Source organism: Haliaeetus leucocephalus, unplaced genomic scaffold (assembly GCF_000737465.1).
Source record: "Haliaeetus leucocephalus isolate CR32 unplaced genomic scaffold, Haliaeetus_leucocephalus-4.0 Scaffold61, whole genome shotgun sequence".
NCBI classification, from domain to species: Eukaryota; Metazoa; Chordata; class Aves; order Accipitriformes; family Accipitridae; genus Haliaeetus; species Haliaeetus leucocephalus.
Window position 1 is genome coordinate 1,461,104 of NW_010972497.1, and position 16,830 is coordinate 1,477,933.

A 16,830-nucleotide genomic window follows, 5' to 3' on the forward strand; every position below is an offset into this window, starting at 1 on the left:
GCGGTGGCAGCGGGACGGGGCTGAGCGGCCGCCTGGCTGCGGGGCTGCGGAAGGGGCAGGGTCAGCCGTGGCTGGATGGTCCGCGCCGGGGAGCGGAGCGGCGTTTCTGCCCTAAAACCGTGATGCTCCGAGTCGCTCGCGGCTGCCGGGCGGCGGGCGTGTGCGTGCTGTCGTCTTTAAGCCGGGGCGCGCCTGTGTACACACGGCCTTACTGAAGATTAGGCGCGGGGGGCTGTAAACGCAGGAGGCTGACCTTCAGTAAGCCTCCCTGTGCCTGTACGCAGAGGCACGAACGCGCCCGAGCACACGCTGTCTCCTTGAAGAACAGTCCTCGGTGCTTTGCAGCTCGTCGAGTCCGGTTTCAATGCCCCTTCTTTCCTTCCTGAACTTCACTACAGGAATAATCATTTCGGATGCAGAGATTTTCCTCCTGCCCAAATCGATGGGTACCGCTTGTTTCTCGCAGTTGTTAGTTCAGCATCAGTTATGTTAACCTTGTGGTCTTCAGCGTAGTGTCCAAATAGATGAGCTTTCCTGATTATTGGTCGCAAAAATGACTTAGGTGCAGTCGGTCTCCTCAAAAGTTTCAATTTCATCCTTCAGTTCCTTGTACTTCGCAACTTTGCTATGTACGTAAGGGTATACTATGAGAGTCTGAAATCTTTGCTACTGTCTGTAATTCAAATTTCTGCTACAGTCTTACAGCTAAATCCTGTATTGTTTCTCTTACTGTTTGTGTTTTACAGCTTGAGCAGTGAAAACAATGTCCATGGAAGTATTACTTCTGTGCACATGTAGAGCTATATACTGATACTTATATTAAAATTGTTCTTAGGTTATAATCTTAAAAAAAAGTAATAAGAAAACCTTTGTAATAGGTTTGGAATATTTGTTTTGTTAGTCTTGCAGCTTGGGAAATTTCCGTATGCTTTTGGACGATTGTATACTGGGGTTGTCATGTAGCTGACGAACACACCTGGCACCCTGCGACTTTTCAGGAGTGACGTATGCCTTTAGCATGCTAGTTCGTCACCAAGTGCTTTCTAGCAGGCTTCTTTTCCTGTGCCACGCTACCATAACTTGGAATTGGCAGAAGTCCTAAAGGCATTCCTTCTTTTTTGCAAAGGAGAATGAAAATGCTGGCAGAGCGTTTTCTTAAGAGCCTACAAACACTATCTTCCTGAGGCCTGAAGTAACCTGGGTATGTTTTAAAAGGTATTAGCAGTATATGCTATTAAACTTCAGACAAATATAAGGGAAAACTTAATTCCATTACTCAAAGGAGTAGGAAAAAAACCACGGTAAGACGGAATGAAGAAATAATTTGTCTTTGTAATATTTTTATGTTAAATTTGATTAGGAACTTTCAGCAATGATGCTGGTGCCCAGCTTTGGGTAAACGCTCTTTGGTGCGGCCTTCCAAAAGGGCTAATCTTAATATTCGACAGCAGGAGTTGGCCTCTTCAGTTCCCTGTGTATATTAAACATTGTGATCGATTTGTGTCACTGAATTTTGTTACGGAAGTGTTCTCTGAAGCCTTTGCAATTACAGCACATTAAGTTCCATTGAATCTGTTGTAAGTCACAATGGAAGTGCCATCTTAATCTCTGATGTACTCTGGAGTTTAAAATATGACCTTACTGATTACTGTCCCATAGGAAAAAGCGTATTGTTTTATCTTCTCTCTGTTATATCTGACTGCTAGACATTGAGATTTTTGTAGTGTTATTTACTTGCTGTGTTGGGTCAGAGAATGGAAAGGAACAAGGCAATTGCAGATATACTTAATTAGCACCTGATTATTCAAGCATGTGATCTTAAGTGTTATGATGTATTTGCTTACATAATGGCTGTGATAGGTGCTAAGCAATAGATTATTGCAGATTTATGGTTGTGTCCTAATTCTTAAGCACAAAATACAGAAGAGAAATACGCATTAACGTGGCTAATATCACATTAGTTTTGCAAACGTCCCACTCCCTAGTGCTAAGCTTACGAAATCTGACCCATTCTGAATAATAGTAAAAACTTTTTTTCAGTTGTACCCGTTCTGCCTTTACTTCTGACTGATCCGTTTTGCTCTGTTCAGGGCAAGTTCTCTTCTAAATAAAAAGAATTATAGGCGTACATTATTATCGAAGGAATTACTGACTTGCATTTCTGTTCCTGGCAGTGACAGTAGCGCTTCACTGAATTTGAAGGAGCTATCTCACTGCTGCCTCTTTTTATTTGTGGTTTCTTCAAGTAAGTGAAACTAAAAGACTTCAAGAATGGCTGGCAATTTAGTTTTGAGCTTTAGCACAACACGCCAGTTTTATGACTTCTTATGAAACAGAAAACGTCTGATCATAAAGCTAACCCTCAGCTTCTCTTGTTTTTTATCTCTGTCAGAAATAGCACTAAAGCTTCGTTCTGCACCTTATTCTTTCTTGTGCATCTGCATTTTATTTAAAAAGCAGTTTAAAAACGTTCAAACCAGGCAACTGTTAAAAGGCTGGTACTTGGAATTGCAGCAAAGTGAGTGTTATGAGCAAAGAGCAGGGTACATCAGCATTACGTAACTATCTGCCTCAGGCATGTGTGATTTGTATTGCTTTCTGCCCCTCCTTTTTTGTCCTCTCTTCATAGGACAAAAAGACAACTAATTGATGGGTAAGAATTTGTCATGCTTCCCTGCAGGAATATGACATCAGAAGTAAATTAGCCAACCTTTGTTGTTTAGCTTTACTTCCCTTTTTTTTCCTTAGTCACTTGCATGCTGCAATCCTGTTGGTAAATGTGTCTTAAATTTTACATTCATTACAGGTATAGTCAGTTCAGTTGTGTCGTTTCCTTATTGTTGTATTTTTTTCTTTTTCTTCCCTTGTTCTGCTTGTTGTTAGGTAAGGGGACTGAGGCATCAACTTCAGGAAAATATAATAAAAATTCTTCAGTGATCATTCTGATTCTTTTTACCTTCTAGCTCTTTGTCATCTGACCTTAACTTATGCATTACTATCTTGTCTGAAATGTCTGCTCCTAGTCCAGCTTATCTGCAGAAAAAGTGATTTGAATGATGCTTTGTGAATCTATACTGAAACAAAGAAAAAGAAATGCAGCCTTTTTCTGCAGTGCATAAAACTGGGTGAGCAACTAAGTATTAAAGCTCGAGATTGCCTTTTTTTTTTTCCTCCGTGAAATGTGATTTTTCCAGCTAACTGAGTCATGAGGGAAGAATTCACGTGCATATGAGTGATTTAGGCACAAAAATCCCATTGAAGGCTGCAGGACTTACATACTGAGCTGCTTAAGAATGACAATCAATGCCACTCTCCCCCAGTCTTTTTTGATTAAAGCTTTGGGTTATCAATATGGGGTCAGGTAGTCATCAGTCTTTGACTTATGGGGTGGTCGGAGGTAAGTGGTAAAATGGGTAGGTAGCAAACTGGGACAGATGGAGCCAAAGGCGGCAGTCCACACTGATGTCAGTTTAGCTGTCACCGAACTTGCCATTGCCACTGTAGCACCGGGGCTTGGTGGGGTTTGTAAGTCATGTGTGATGCAAGACTCTGAGACGGCAGCCTGCTGTTGTACAGCTCTGTACGGGGATAAAGAAATTGTGATTTTTAAAGGTGTACAAATGTAAGTTGTGTGTGCTTTGTAGAAACAGGGTTAAGAGCTGAAAATTGCTACTGTAAACGCTTTATTCCAGTCCATTTGCCTGCATAATGCTAAGTGTTGTGAATAGTTTTACAATTACCTCAGATAAGCCTTAATTTTCTGTATCTCAACTCCATTGTTATTGACTCTTTACTGTCACGGTGTTATCTGCTTAAAAACCTTAATCAAAGTCAAGTTGTCTTTGTAGGTCTCAGACACATGAAAGTCAACCTACACAGGAAATGTGCACAAAGAAAAATCTCTTCCTCCTTCTTTTCAGGGGACTGAGCCTAATAGTGATTGGCAAATGAAAACGCAGATATTGTTTATTCTAAACCCTTGATACAAGACCCCTGGCTTATATCTAGCATATTTTCTATAGTATTTATTGTCTTAGGAGTACTCTTACGTAATTGGTGTTACTGAACGGATAGAGCTAGCTTAAGTTGTGGAATTCCTGTTGCTTTCCACAGGTCTGGTGGTGATATCGTAACTGGAAGATAAAATACTGCATCTAGGGGACTATGTTTATAATACTGAAAAATACTGAGTAAAGATGCATGAAGTGATAAGCGTTACTGTTGCTTGCTTGTGAGAATTGCACTGATGTTTTTAGTGATATGAACCTTTTAATCACTGAAGATAAATTTTTTCAGTGCACTGGCTTTTTGCACATGAAACACCTAGCAGAGACCTTATAATAGTTTAGAAGGGCAAATGAGGATCTTTGGAAATGAGGTAAATGATGCTTTCAAACAATGGGCTATCCTTGCATTTTAATTGTTTTTGGGAATTTAATAATAAACATTTTAAATTTTTAATTTGTTTCTGTAACATTTTTACATGTGACAGATTTGTCTATTAAACACAGTGGGTTTTGTCTTGAAAGAATAGCTTTAATATTTTTATAAACACTTCCTATTTATTATGAAGAATCTTGCTACAAATGAAGAAGAAAAATTAGAAACGTTGAGGTATGTTTGCAGGTACAGTAGTGATGCAGTTAATGCATTTTACATTTTTCTTTCAGTTTTTCATTAATTTCTAAATACTGTCATGTTTTATATGAACAAGGAAATAAACCTCAAGTCTCTTTGTATGTTTCGTCTAAGTCAAGGTCATGAGGTACTGGACAGGTATGATCCTTTCTGCCTATTCCCTTCTGTAAATTTAAAGCAGGGTGGTTTAACTTTGTGTATTGCCATCACTGTCTGGTTTTTGGCTCTCTTTTGAAGGGTCACAGATGTAATACCCAGGTCTGAAACTGGGTCACAGGAATAAACACTGGCTCACTGGTACAGCGATTACAGTAGCTTTCTGGTTCTTTATGTGGGCACAGGTTGTGGCATGTGGGCAGTTTCCTTTCTTTTTGGCGTGGGCATAGAGGGACATAAGGTAGTTCGCACACAAATTGGTTTAGTTATATAAGGCACCAGTTTTACCGTGCTGAACAAATAAAATGCATAGTAAAAACCAGCGAAATGTAACTGATTTGCTCCACTCGGGTTTTTCTCCAAAGAACTTGGTAGGCCAAAATGTAAGGTTGAGTCTGCACGAGGGTAGTGCAGGAGGGCAGGGTAGGAAGAGGGCTGTCCTTTCTGGTGGCTGTTGGTGTGGCTGAGCCTGTCCTGTGAAGCTGTGGGATCTTTAGGTTCTTGAAAGATGCACAAAGCCAAAAGAAGGATGTACGCGATCTGTGCAGTGACACTAAGTCATGTCATGTAAAGGACAGCTTCAGGCTGTGGCACGCATACATGCCACGTCTAGTAAGTCTTGTAATCCTATTAAAAAAGGTGGATGTTCAGTAACAGGAATAACATGCCTTCAAATAGCAGGGTTCTTATCAGAAGTCAGCTGTGATGTGGCCAGGCTAGATGTTCTTTTCATGCTACCTCAAAAAAGAGAAACTCTATGCACTCTCTCAGCTTGTTCGTGTCTGAAAAATGTGATAGAAACCACATCAGGTTAATCTGGGAAATCAAGTGCTACATTAATACAAAATGTTAGTAGCAGTCTTCTACATGAGGATATGAGGTACTTTTGACAAATGGCTAGTTCCAGGCTTATTTTGAAACTTTCTTCCCAGTGACAGTGTTGACAAAACAGGGAAGATGTGGCAATGGGTAATGTCATCACGCCTAACTTTGTGACACCTCAGTGCTCAGTTTCAGTCATAGATTTGAATGTTCTATTGAGTTTCATAGCCTCAGATCTTCTAGACTTCAGGTGGGTCAGCTACTTTGGAAAGGGGAATAAACAAATGGGCATATATCTGTACACCCACATTACGCAAGCCATTTTCAAACGGAGAAGAAAAGTAATCCTGAGACATTATGAGTAAAAAAAGAGTGAAAAAAAAAATTGGCAACTTGTTAGGTCGGAGAGGCACTGCCAGCTCTTCCTACTGAAACTGAGCTACTGCACAGCCAAGACTGTGGGTTTGAGCTGCCTCAGGCTTAGGTGTCCCACTTCCTGGACAAGTACTGTCACAGCTAGCTGATTTTAGTAAAATGGGCACCCCCTTTGCCAGCTGTGTTTTTAATGAAAATGACTAATTTCTTCTGTTTTGTGCTGAAGTCGTTTCAGACTTGCACAGACAGGGCTCACACAGCACGTGTCAGGATGCGGGTGCCTTACGGCTTTGAGATTTACAGCGAAAGTGGAAAATATATTTCCATTTTAACATTTAACTCTTTTATTCCACTTAAGCATTGTTTCCATTATTGTAGGCTAAGATTAACCTAAAACTGATACAGCCTAATTTAATCCTCAATCACTCTATAGCCAAAACATTAGATATTGAGTCACCCCCTCCAATCCCATCCCTGGCTGTGCCTCCTCCAGCTGTGTTTGGAATGGACAGAATGATTTAGAAAACAAGTCTCCAAACTTGGAGTGGTGTAGACACAACAAAATCTGGTCAATAACCTGTATATTACTTCATTTCTGTTTGTAATCCCATTTTTCTCTTTCTTGAGTTACCGTTCACGGTGCTTGGCAGAAATTGGTCATCTTCCTTGTAAAACGTGGCTTTCCAATAAAAAAACTGAAGAAAAATTTTGGTTTCCAAGTATTGTATGGTAACTTAACATATTCACAAACATAGTTTGTCTGTTTTAGCTTTGAACAGTATTTTACCTTTTGACAGTAATCCTATTAATGTTGACTGATTATTGTTGTAGGAGAGGTCAGAATTGTGCCCTTGGTAAGGATGTATATGTAGCTTGAATTATTGAATGTGTTTTTTTGCTTTTTCCTGATTAATCTGGAAAGGTTATGTAGAGCAGCCTTGAGGAAAGGTTATTGACAAGAGGATGCTTACAGTATCAGTTATCTCCTTATTGCAGAAAATAAGTTATTTCTTTTCTTTTTTTTTTAAAGTAGCACAAGCTCATGTTTAAGCATTGCTTTGGTAATGGTTAGTGTAGTTAACAGTTGTCATCTTTGAGGAGTGAGTAATGCCTTTGGTAAAGCATGAGACAATTGGGATAAGAGTCCTGGGTGATACTGAGGCCAATTGTCCATTTTGATCTTGGTACTTGGAATCAATTGTCTTGTTTTGGAATTTAAGGGAAAACAGCACTTAGAAGTATTTTTAAGGAGTGTACTAAAGCATTAAGACTCTTAATTGAAACTCCAGAGTTGTGGTCACAAAGTTGATTTGCATCAAATGCATAGAATAAATGATTAGGAAAAAGACTTGCACAAGTTGTTTACTCTTAAGAACCTGTTCCAAATTCTAGAATGAGAGTACATAATTTGAACAAAGGAGCAGGCCACTAAAGCCCTGCTGTGCTGGGCCACAGTGATGATGAGAGTGTGGCCCATGTAGCTTTCTCGCATACCTAAATGTCTGCTACTTTTTTTTTTTTTTTTTTTTAAATACTCCCTATGGTCTAGAGGTAGCACTAGTTTGGTAATCTTCTGCTCTTTTCCAAAGAGGTGAGCTTCCTGGACTGCTGCTACTTTTGTTTTGGTTTTGTTTATCTGCCTTATAATCAAAAAACCTGCTGGAAAGTGCCTGCTTCCAGATGTATGCATCATCCGTCTAGCAACTGAACGGTTCAGAGAATTGTCCTCTGGGCCATATGTTTTGTAGGCTTGCTTTAAAATGCTTAGTCGGCACTCCTTAACAGTAGGGTTAAAAAAACTCAGTACTACCTGTTGAGACATAAACATGCATTCTTTAAAGAAAGGGCCTTTAACGTTCATTTCTGTTGTGTGAGTTGTGTTTGTCTTTGCTACTAAACCTTATTAGAGCCATGAATCCCATAACGGATGGAAGAGAAAGGCCACAAATCAAAATGAGAATCTTTTTAGCAGAGCGTGTTCTTCTGCATGCAATGTACAATAAGTGTGTTCAGCTGGTGGTGTGTACGTGTGGGGGTTTCTTAAGCTGTTGAAATTTCTGTCTGTATTACCTCTGTAAATAGAGGAGCTAGAGTACTCCATTTCCAGTTACTAAGAAAATGAGTTATGCTGAAAAAGTCAGGCATGATTGACCCACTAATAAGAATAGAGAGTTTGCTGTTATTAATAATATCCTCTGTTTTATATTTTATTTAATTAATGATTTCATTTTGGGCTACTCTGTACTGTTGAGTAGGCAACTGTTGCTCTTGGCTAGTTTTATTCAAGTACACAAGCGATAAAACTTCTGTGTTGTCAATAAAGTTGAGACATTTGAAGTTTTTCTTCAGAGTTTCCTTGCAGAATTTTCAAGGACACTTACTTACACGTGATATAGGAGACACAAACTCAAGTCCTTTTTTTGCTGCTTTTCTCAAATCGGAGACTTAAGGTGAAACTGTAAGCTGCTTCTGCAGTTCAGTTTCCATGATACTTCTGCAGGAAGAAACTCCTCTTTTTCATTATCTTTCCCTTTGTAAAATGAATTTGCCATTTTTAGCATCCTCCTGCATTGTCTTCATTAGGAAGCTTTGTGTGTGAGCCTTCCCGCTGTACTTGGGCCTTTAAGTAAAACATACATATAATATATTTAGAGAAATGTTCGGCTTTTTTCAATCAACATTGAATTCTTCAGCCCAGATGAATGTAGGCTAAAATAGAAGCTGGCACTAACTGTTGAATATTGAGTTTACTCTTGGTGACAGCCCTGTCCATTTCCTAATTTTACAGGCTTTGCTATTCCCTCTACTTCTATGGTTTTGTATGTGCTGTGCAACTTCAGGGTGACCGGGATCTGCTTTCTGTAGTGATTCTGTAAAGCTGCTGGTAAGTAAGGACATGACCTTTTGACTTGCAGTTCTTGGAGCTGTCACTGACGGTTTACTGAAGCTGTCAGCTAGTGGCAGCTGCCAGCAAATCCTGATGAAGCATTGTCCATCGTCAGGGAAGATCGTGAGAATGAGCAGGAAGCATCATTGTATGAAACCTGGGACCTGCCCACGTGTTGGGTGCTGTATGCAGCTCTGGTCTCTCACAAGAGGAGCCTAGAGGAGCTGCAGAAGGTAAAGGGAAGCAGGCTTCTTAGAAGTGGTGTCTGAAATGGGTGGTGGGAGTTGGAAGTGATCAACGCTTACAAAGTCACCAAGGCAGTGAATAAAGCAGTTGTGGAGCTGTTATTCACCAAACTGTGCAATATTAAAACTGGAGAGTGCTCACTGAAGTTTGATTTAAGTCACGGAAAAGAAACTACACAAGCTGAAGTGAGCATATGCAGTTTGTTAATACACAAGATCATCGAGGCAGATAGTACTGGCAGATTCAGGAACACAAATTCATGCACATCAAATCCATAACAGATGCAAATGGAATAGGCAGAGACGTACACTTTACCAGCCATAATACAGTGGCTGTGAATGTCGGGGAAGCCTGAGGAAAACGGATGGCCAGTAAGTGACTAGGGCTCGTGTGCTGTCCATCAGCGGTGACAATTGTGTTGGAGATGGAACACTTCCTTAGACTGACCACTGGTCTCAGTAACATACTTCTGTTTTATTAATGGGTCTCTTACTTCTGACTAAAAAGCATTCAAGGAGGAGAGCCTCACTTTGTACTTTTTTAATAGAATTTCAACCAGTTCCTCAAGCTGTTCTTGAGTTACCATTTGACAAACAGAAGGGTACATGGTAATCTTTTTAGTAACCTCTATATTCTAGAGATCAGAGTTGCAATATCTCATTGTGTACAAGCTTTAGAGTAAGCTTTTACCAACTTTTTTCCTAGAAATATTTTTTATAGTCACGCTTGAAGATTTGAAAAATGTTGGTCCCAGGCATAGTCTTTGTTAGTATTAGAGACACCAGGTTTTTGTTGACAAATGTCATTATCAATTCCTATAACGATGCAATAGGAAAAACTCTTGGAAACTATGCCCAATTTATAATTTTACAATAAATATGAAACATATATCTGCTTGGATCATACTGAAATTCAAGTATTCAGAATTATTTCTGAATAATTCTTTAGTAGAAAAGAAACCTAAAAAAAAGTCAAGAGAAATGGATGTATTTTAAAGGATAACACTACACTTCTAGTAGCGTTAGTCCCAGAATATTTGCTTTTCTAAAAGAGTTCTCATATTGACACATGGTATGTTACTGTTCTTTACTAATATCTCTACTTTTGCTGCCAATGTGCGGTGTAGGAAGGAATAGATGTCTTAGAGGCCATGGAGAGTGAATGCAAATGTGTATGTTGTGCTGCTAAAGGTGTAATTAATTGTTTAAATCTGGATTCTAATCCACAAAAAATGAAAGAGCAAGTAAAATGTTCTATGTAAAGTAGCCATTGGGATGGAGAAGGAGGTATATGTACCTATATATATCTATCTACGCGCACACACACATTATATATATATAAATTTTTTTTTCCTTCATAAAGTCCTGATCACAATTGTTGTGGTTTGGCTTTTTTTTCTGACATGCTTATAAGCTGCTTTTAAAGAAAAAAAAACAACCTTGAAAAAGCCAATAGGTTAAAGATCCCGGGTTAAAGAGAACTGACTAAAATGATTTAAGTATCACTTAAGTGAAGTGCATGTAAACACTTTCACTTGCTATTGATCACTTTATTTTTACATGAGGAGTCTCACTTTGGCAGAAGAGCCATTCTGTTGCAACATATTTTTCAACAACATTCAGTATAACTCTTTTTGGATTCTTTTCGGTAGAAGTTTGCCTCCAGAGGTTGTTGGTTTCCATGGTACCTAATCCTTATTTAGCAGACACACTTGGTATTTCTGCACAGCTGTGGAATGGCAGCAATGGACTTCTGTTCTGCTTTCCTGCTTCTAGTGCAGATTTTACACCTTTGACCTTCTAACATACTGACTACTGTTGAAAACTTGCTGCAGAGATGCATCAAGAAAAAAACCCACCACTCCACTGTCATGAAGGGCTATTGCTAGATCTGGGTATGTGATAGTTGATGCTTGCCAAGTGATGGGGTGGTGGGAAAAAAAACGATGTGGGTCTGTTCTGTGCAGTCGGGAATCTTGGTCAAATTTGATCACTTAGTTTTGAATAGATAAAAGCAAAAAGTAGCCGAAAGTTGCTGGACTCTTGTGTTTTACTGGAATGTACTGAAGTGCCTTACAAGCTTAATTGCTTAGTACCTTAGTAGAGCATTTATTAGTCTGAAGGCTCCCCGATCTCTAGAGGATAGTGTTTCTCTGGAGTGTCGTGGCTGTGGCCAGGACCGTGTTTCAGGAGAGTGTTTGGTGCTGCCTTCCTACTAGCTGGTCTGCATGGGTTTGTGGCAGGTTGGTGTTACAACAGGAATCTGAAGAAAAAGTCATGAGGTTGTTGTAAACTACCTTATTGGTAGAGTATAAAACTGATACTGAGGACAAAGCTACTAAGTTAGAATACAATGTGGTTTGTTGGGTTTTTTGTTTTTTTTTCTCAAGAATTTTGCAAAATTGTGAAATATTTCTTTCAAAGGCTGTTGTGGATATGTTTTTTTTTCCTGATAAACAAGGAAATTAAAATATTTATTTTGCAGAAGGATTTATTTATCTCTTCCACTCTTAAAATTCTTATCTAAGTGTAATTACAGATTATTGGTTTTAGTTTTGATTGTTCAGTGGCTACCAGTGACCTAAATTAGGGCTGATTGATCTTAGCACTTGAATGGCATTTATGGGTTAATGGTATAGGTTTTATGGGTTTTTCTAAAAATAAAAAAGTAATAGTCAATAGCGTGAGCTGTTGAGACTATTAGGTGTCATTCAGAAACAATAGAGATTGGTAAAGAGAGGTCAAATCTGTCTCCAACATGAAGTATTTTTGTAACTGGTTCAGAATTAAACTTTGTTTCAAGATTTCCTTTTGTTTTTCCCCTTGAAAATCCCAAGGCTAGTATTTTGCTATTTACAGATTAATAAACCTATTTTTAGACTACTAAAGCTGAAAAAATGCAAAATGATGTTACAAATCAAGCATTTAATACACAGCCTGTATTTGTTCAAGTGAAATTATTTTTATGTAAATAGAGAATTCTGCTTTCAAGCCTCGATCTCAAGCCTCGTTTGTAGGGAACACTTTAGTACAGATTTACAAATCATTAACAGTAGGCAGGTGTAAAAGACCTTTGAATTTTTCAGCAAATGAAAATATCAGGTGTAATAGAGAGGTGGGAAGCTTCCTGAAAGCTTAATGAAGATGATAGCAGTTTTCTTTTTAACCTACTGTTGGGTTACACCTCTCATATTTACTACAGTAGAGTTTCTGTGGAATAAATACCTGTGTACCAGTATGGAAGATGTCATGAATCTAATGCAGAAATGTTGGAATACTTTTTGTGCACTGCACAGGCAATCTTGAGATGAGTCTTTCATGTCCTTCCCTCCAGCACTAAGAGCTGCAGTAAAGTGGATGGTTTGGGTTGACCTTTTCGCATAGTCTGAAAAACTGACTCTAGAAGACCAAAATGTTAACTTCTACAAAGTGAAGATGGTGAACCTCTGTTGTTAAGTGTTGTTTTTTTGTGGAGTAAGCGTACCAATTGACTGGTTTGCATATGAAGGTTGAACTTGCTTGATATACTTGGTTGTTTCCACGCTTTTACTTAAAGCAGAATATTAGATCCAGTGTTATGGAGCTTCTGTGCATTGTATTTGTTTTAATGGAGTTTGAAAGAACCCATGAACTGGTCAATGTGAGGTCAAAACTGGAGGAGCCAAGCTTCTTCAAAAACGTAATATCATACGAAAGGCTAAAAAGGAGGACGTGTTAAAAGTGCTTGTAATTTACCGTTGCTATTGAGAACGCTGTGAAGCTCTGTGGTGCCCCAGGCAGAACCATCACTACTAAAACTTACGCAAAAGCTTACCTAAAAGTCATGCTTTGTCAAGATGAGCTAGTAGTAAAGATATAAAAGGAAACAGGAAAAAAAAGCTGGCTAGTTGGTTGGTTGGTTGTTTTTTTTTTTCCCCCGTGTGGCAGTATCTTTGCATAATTTTATGCTACACTAAAGAAATTATATAAATAGCATGAAAATAGTGTATGTTTATAAAGAAGGTCTTTTAAAATGCTTGCGATGTGCTGTTGAAGTTACGTTGCAATAATTTTAGAATGTACTGATTTCTGTAAATCATTTTATGAAACAGGAAAGCAGCAGCTTTTAAAACGTGCATAAAATCAGGTAACACAAATAGTGACTGCTGTTTGTATGTTACACTGAGTATGACTAAAGCTACAGTGTGCTGCTTTAATGCACTTTATCAGAAAACATCGTTCTAATCTTGTGTATGTATGGTACGGGTGGCATAAACCATCTTACATCCTTTTTCCTGATTTTTTTTTTTTAAAACTTGGCAAATTTTAGTGACTTGCCTATATTGCCACTCTTGAGTCAGTTCATCAGAAATGAAGCAAACTGTTTATCCAGGCAAACGAACTTTTGTAGGTCAGACAAAATTACCATCTGCAGGTAAATGAAAAGTGTTAAGCAGAGAATGAGATCTTTCTCCCGGTTTAAGCTTTTATTTTGAAAAGCCTAAGGAGTAAAAGCATCTGCATCAGTCCCCCCAGTAAAGGCTTCTGTACTAAGCACTTTCTTGTGGTTCATGTTTTTTGTAGGCTGTCAGCTGATTGCAGGCACTGCACTGCATCTGATTACTTTGGAAATAATTACACAAATAAGATAAAAGACTTAATGAAATAAATTACAGGAGGAGATGCAATACTTTTAAGAATAAATTATTTATTAAAAAGAAAAAAAGAAGTTATAAAATAAAGGTAGCTGTATTTTCCACAATATTTTGGTGCTGAAAGGTTTGACACATATTTTAACTTCTTCTGAAATGAAATAGTGAATCATTGTTTTACAGAGCTTTTCTTGGAAAGAAACTGAAGAACGTATATGGTAAAAGTCATATGAAGGAAACTAATGTTTTTTTCCTGTACTGTACACTCGTTAGTAGTTACCATGAGATTTTGAGTCATTGGTAGCAGAAGAGTCATTGCTCCTTGACTGAACTTTGAATTTTAAGTGTCCTAACATAGATACATCTTTAGAATATAAGCCTCGTGACTTTTGAGCCTGTAATGTACTGTAGTTCAAGGGCTGCAAAAACAGGGATTGAAATACTTGTATAAACAGTTTAAGAGTGTGTCCTGGTTTCAGCTGGACTGGAAGTTCACCTGGACAGAGTGATATGTCTAATAACAAAATATTCCCTTTTTAAATTGTAAAACTCCATGTAATCAGTCAGATAACCTGCGTACAGACCAAGATGTGAAAGAAAAAAATAATGTCTTTGCGTCCTGCTTTTAAGATGCAAGGGTGGGAGGCAGGGAAAGGTACTAATTTACAGTTGTCTGTAGTTTAACAGGTCCTGGCAATCGTTTTGACCATAATCTTGGCAAAAGCAGCTGTATTGCTTACTACAATATACAGGTTCACTGGGGGCTTGGGAGGGGGCTAGGATGATGAACTGCAAGTTCTCCTTAGTCCTTCAGATTATTTTGGCCACTTTTTTAATTTACTATTGGGGAAAAAAACCTAATCCTTAGATACGATTTTTATACTGTTAATGTTAAATGCTGTTCCAGGTAGCCTGTAAGTACATAGCATAAGTAATGCCTTGAAACAGACGTTTTCTGTTCCCTTCTGAATGTTTTTTAGCTTGGTTTCTATGGCAATGAAACCTATGCAGGGTGTCAGGCCTCTTCTTCCCCTGTCTCCAAAAATAACTTCTAAATTTACCAGCCAGTCTAAGCCAAAATTAAACGGGGAGGGGGAGGCTCAAAGGTAGTTGGATTCCTACTGGTTTCAAGCAAACTGGTGACTCCATAGAGGAGAATGAGTGCCCTGTGAAGACGAGGCAGAGTTGCTGCAAGACAAAATGATATAACCACCGCTGTTTACCCTGCTGGCATAGGCAAAATTTCCAGCTTGCTGGGGCAAGTTCTGCTGTAGCTGTGGGTTTATATTGTTTTGGTTTGGTTTTTACCCCAGTGGAGTCCCTGGAGGGGTGCTGCCTTGAGGAGAGACTGGGAGACAAGACACTTGAATGAGAGCTAACAAAAGCTGGTTTCTGTTCATGGAACAACTTCTGTTTTTTATTCTAGCTGTAAACACTCAAGCTGCTTAATCCACTTCTTGTGATCTTTGTGATGGGGTATTCTGTAAGGAGTCTTACAATTTTTCTTTAAGTTGCTGCATTAGGATAACCTTGATGCCTTTCAGAATTTCCAAAAGGTCTGTATAGTAGAAGACAGGATAAATAGAAATGTTTGGTCTCTGAATATAAGTCCTACAAAATAAAGACCTTTTGAATGCACTAAAGGGCATAATGGGACTCTTTTGTATGGAGCCCTTAGGATGGAATTTTTCTGTTTCCTAATTGCAGTTGCTGTAACAGTTCAATGACTTGTTAACTTGGTCTTTGAAGGCAAGAAGTCTCATGTGCGTGTTCTTCTCCTATCCTCATGTTACCTCCTCCATTTGTAACTGTTATTAAATTACAGATAATTTGGAGAAAGGTATCTTTTAAGAAAGCATGTAGAATACACAAAATTAATTCCCTTGGTAATGTCAAAGTGGGTTTTGAGCATTAATATGCTCTTCGACCAATGAGCTGCTGTGGACCTTTGTGTGTCTTCAGGATAGTGACAGCACATACTATGGCTTGGTAGGGAAAAGAAGTTGCAGTGATTGAAGTGAAGGGCAAAAGGAGAAGAAGAATGGAGGTAACAAACAGAAATCCATTAACCTAGGCTTTACTTCCTCCTCTGCTCATAGACCGGCTTGTTGTGGCGGGGTAGTCAGAACTACACACATCCTAAATGAGGGTGTGTGTACCAGCCGTTAGTGTAAAAGTATGCCAGAAATGTTCTGGTTTTTGTCTCACTGCTAATCAAATGACAGTTTTATTTAAAAATGGTTTTATTTTAGCTATATCCATTGCAATACTAGATGTTTCTTGTGAATGACTGTACTTAATTTAGAACCATAACATTTATAGCTCTCAGGCTGTTTTTCTGACCTGCTCAACCTTTTTAGAATTGAGTGTTTTGTCTTCTTACTTGCTTGCTTTATCCCTAAATATATTAGGTTATTTTGAAGTGGTTTTATTTTCTTTAGCCTTAACTATTCTAAATGGTTATACATATTTCTCAGGTTACTACTTCTGGATCACTGACTAGCCATTAAATGACCTGATTGCTCAGTACCAAAAACCCCTCAATAACCCCTATCAGTTCCATTGAAGGTGGCTTCTCCTTAATAGTATGTGCTCATATGTGTATTGTGCCTGTGTATATATACACACACATATTTGTGTATATATATATGTAGATTATATGTATAGATAAACCCTTTAATCTTTAAGCTATAGTTATTTGAATACAGTATTTGGAGGGACTCCTGAAAAACAGTGAACAATGCTTTAGCAAGTAACTTTAACACTTTTCCTAATTTGTGTTAAAGGATTTTCAAACATGGGTTTCTCTAGGTTTGCTTTATTAACAACTCAGAGTTGGGCTGCCACCACAGTGAATGGCAACCTTCCAAAAATTTCTCAGTCTTATATACCTTTTTACCACCTACTATCCCAGGCCAAAGTCTGTAATTTTCCAGTTGATCTCGGTTCCCATGTTGTTATCATTCATCATCTTATCTCATCAGTTCTCGTGTCCCGGTTCTTCTGAAGTTAGTGGTCGTAGGCAGAAGGTCTCTGGTCACCACGATCACTTACCTTCTTACATATCAAAGATCAC

At 38.5% G+C, this 16,830-nt stretch overlaps 1 protein-coding gene across 1 annotated transcript in view; it reads left to right on the top strand.

Moving 5' to 3' along the window:
* NDFIP2 (Nedd4 family interacting protein 2) overlaps positions 1 to 16,830 on the top strand; it is a 49,372-nt gene that overhangs the window by 743 nt on the left and 31,799 nt on the right. The window lies entirely within an intron of this gene.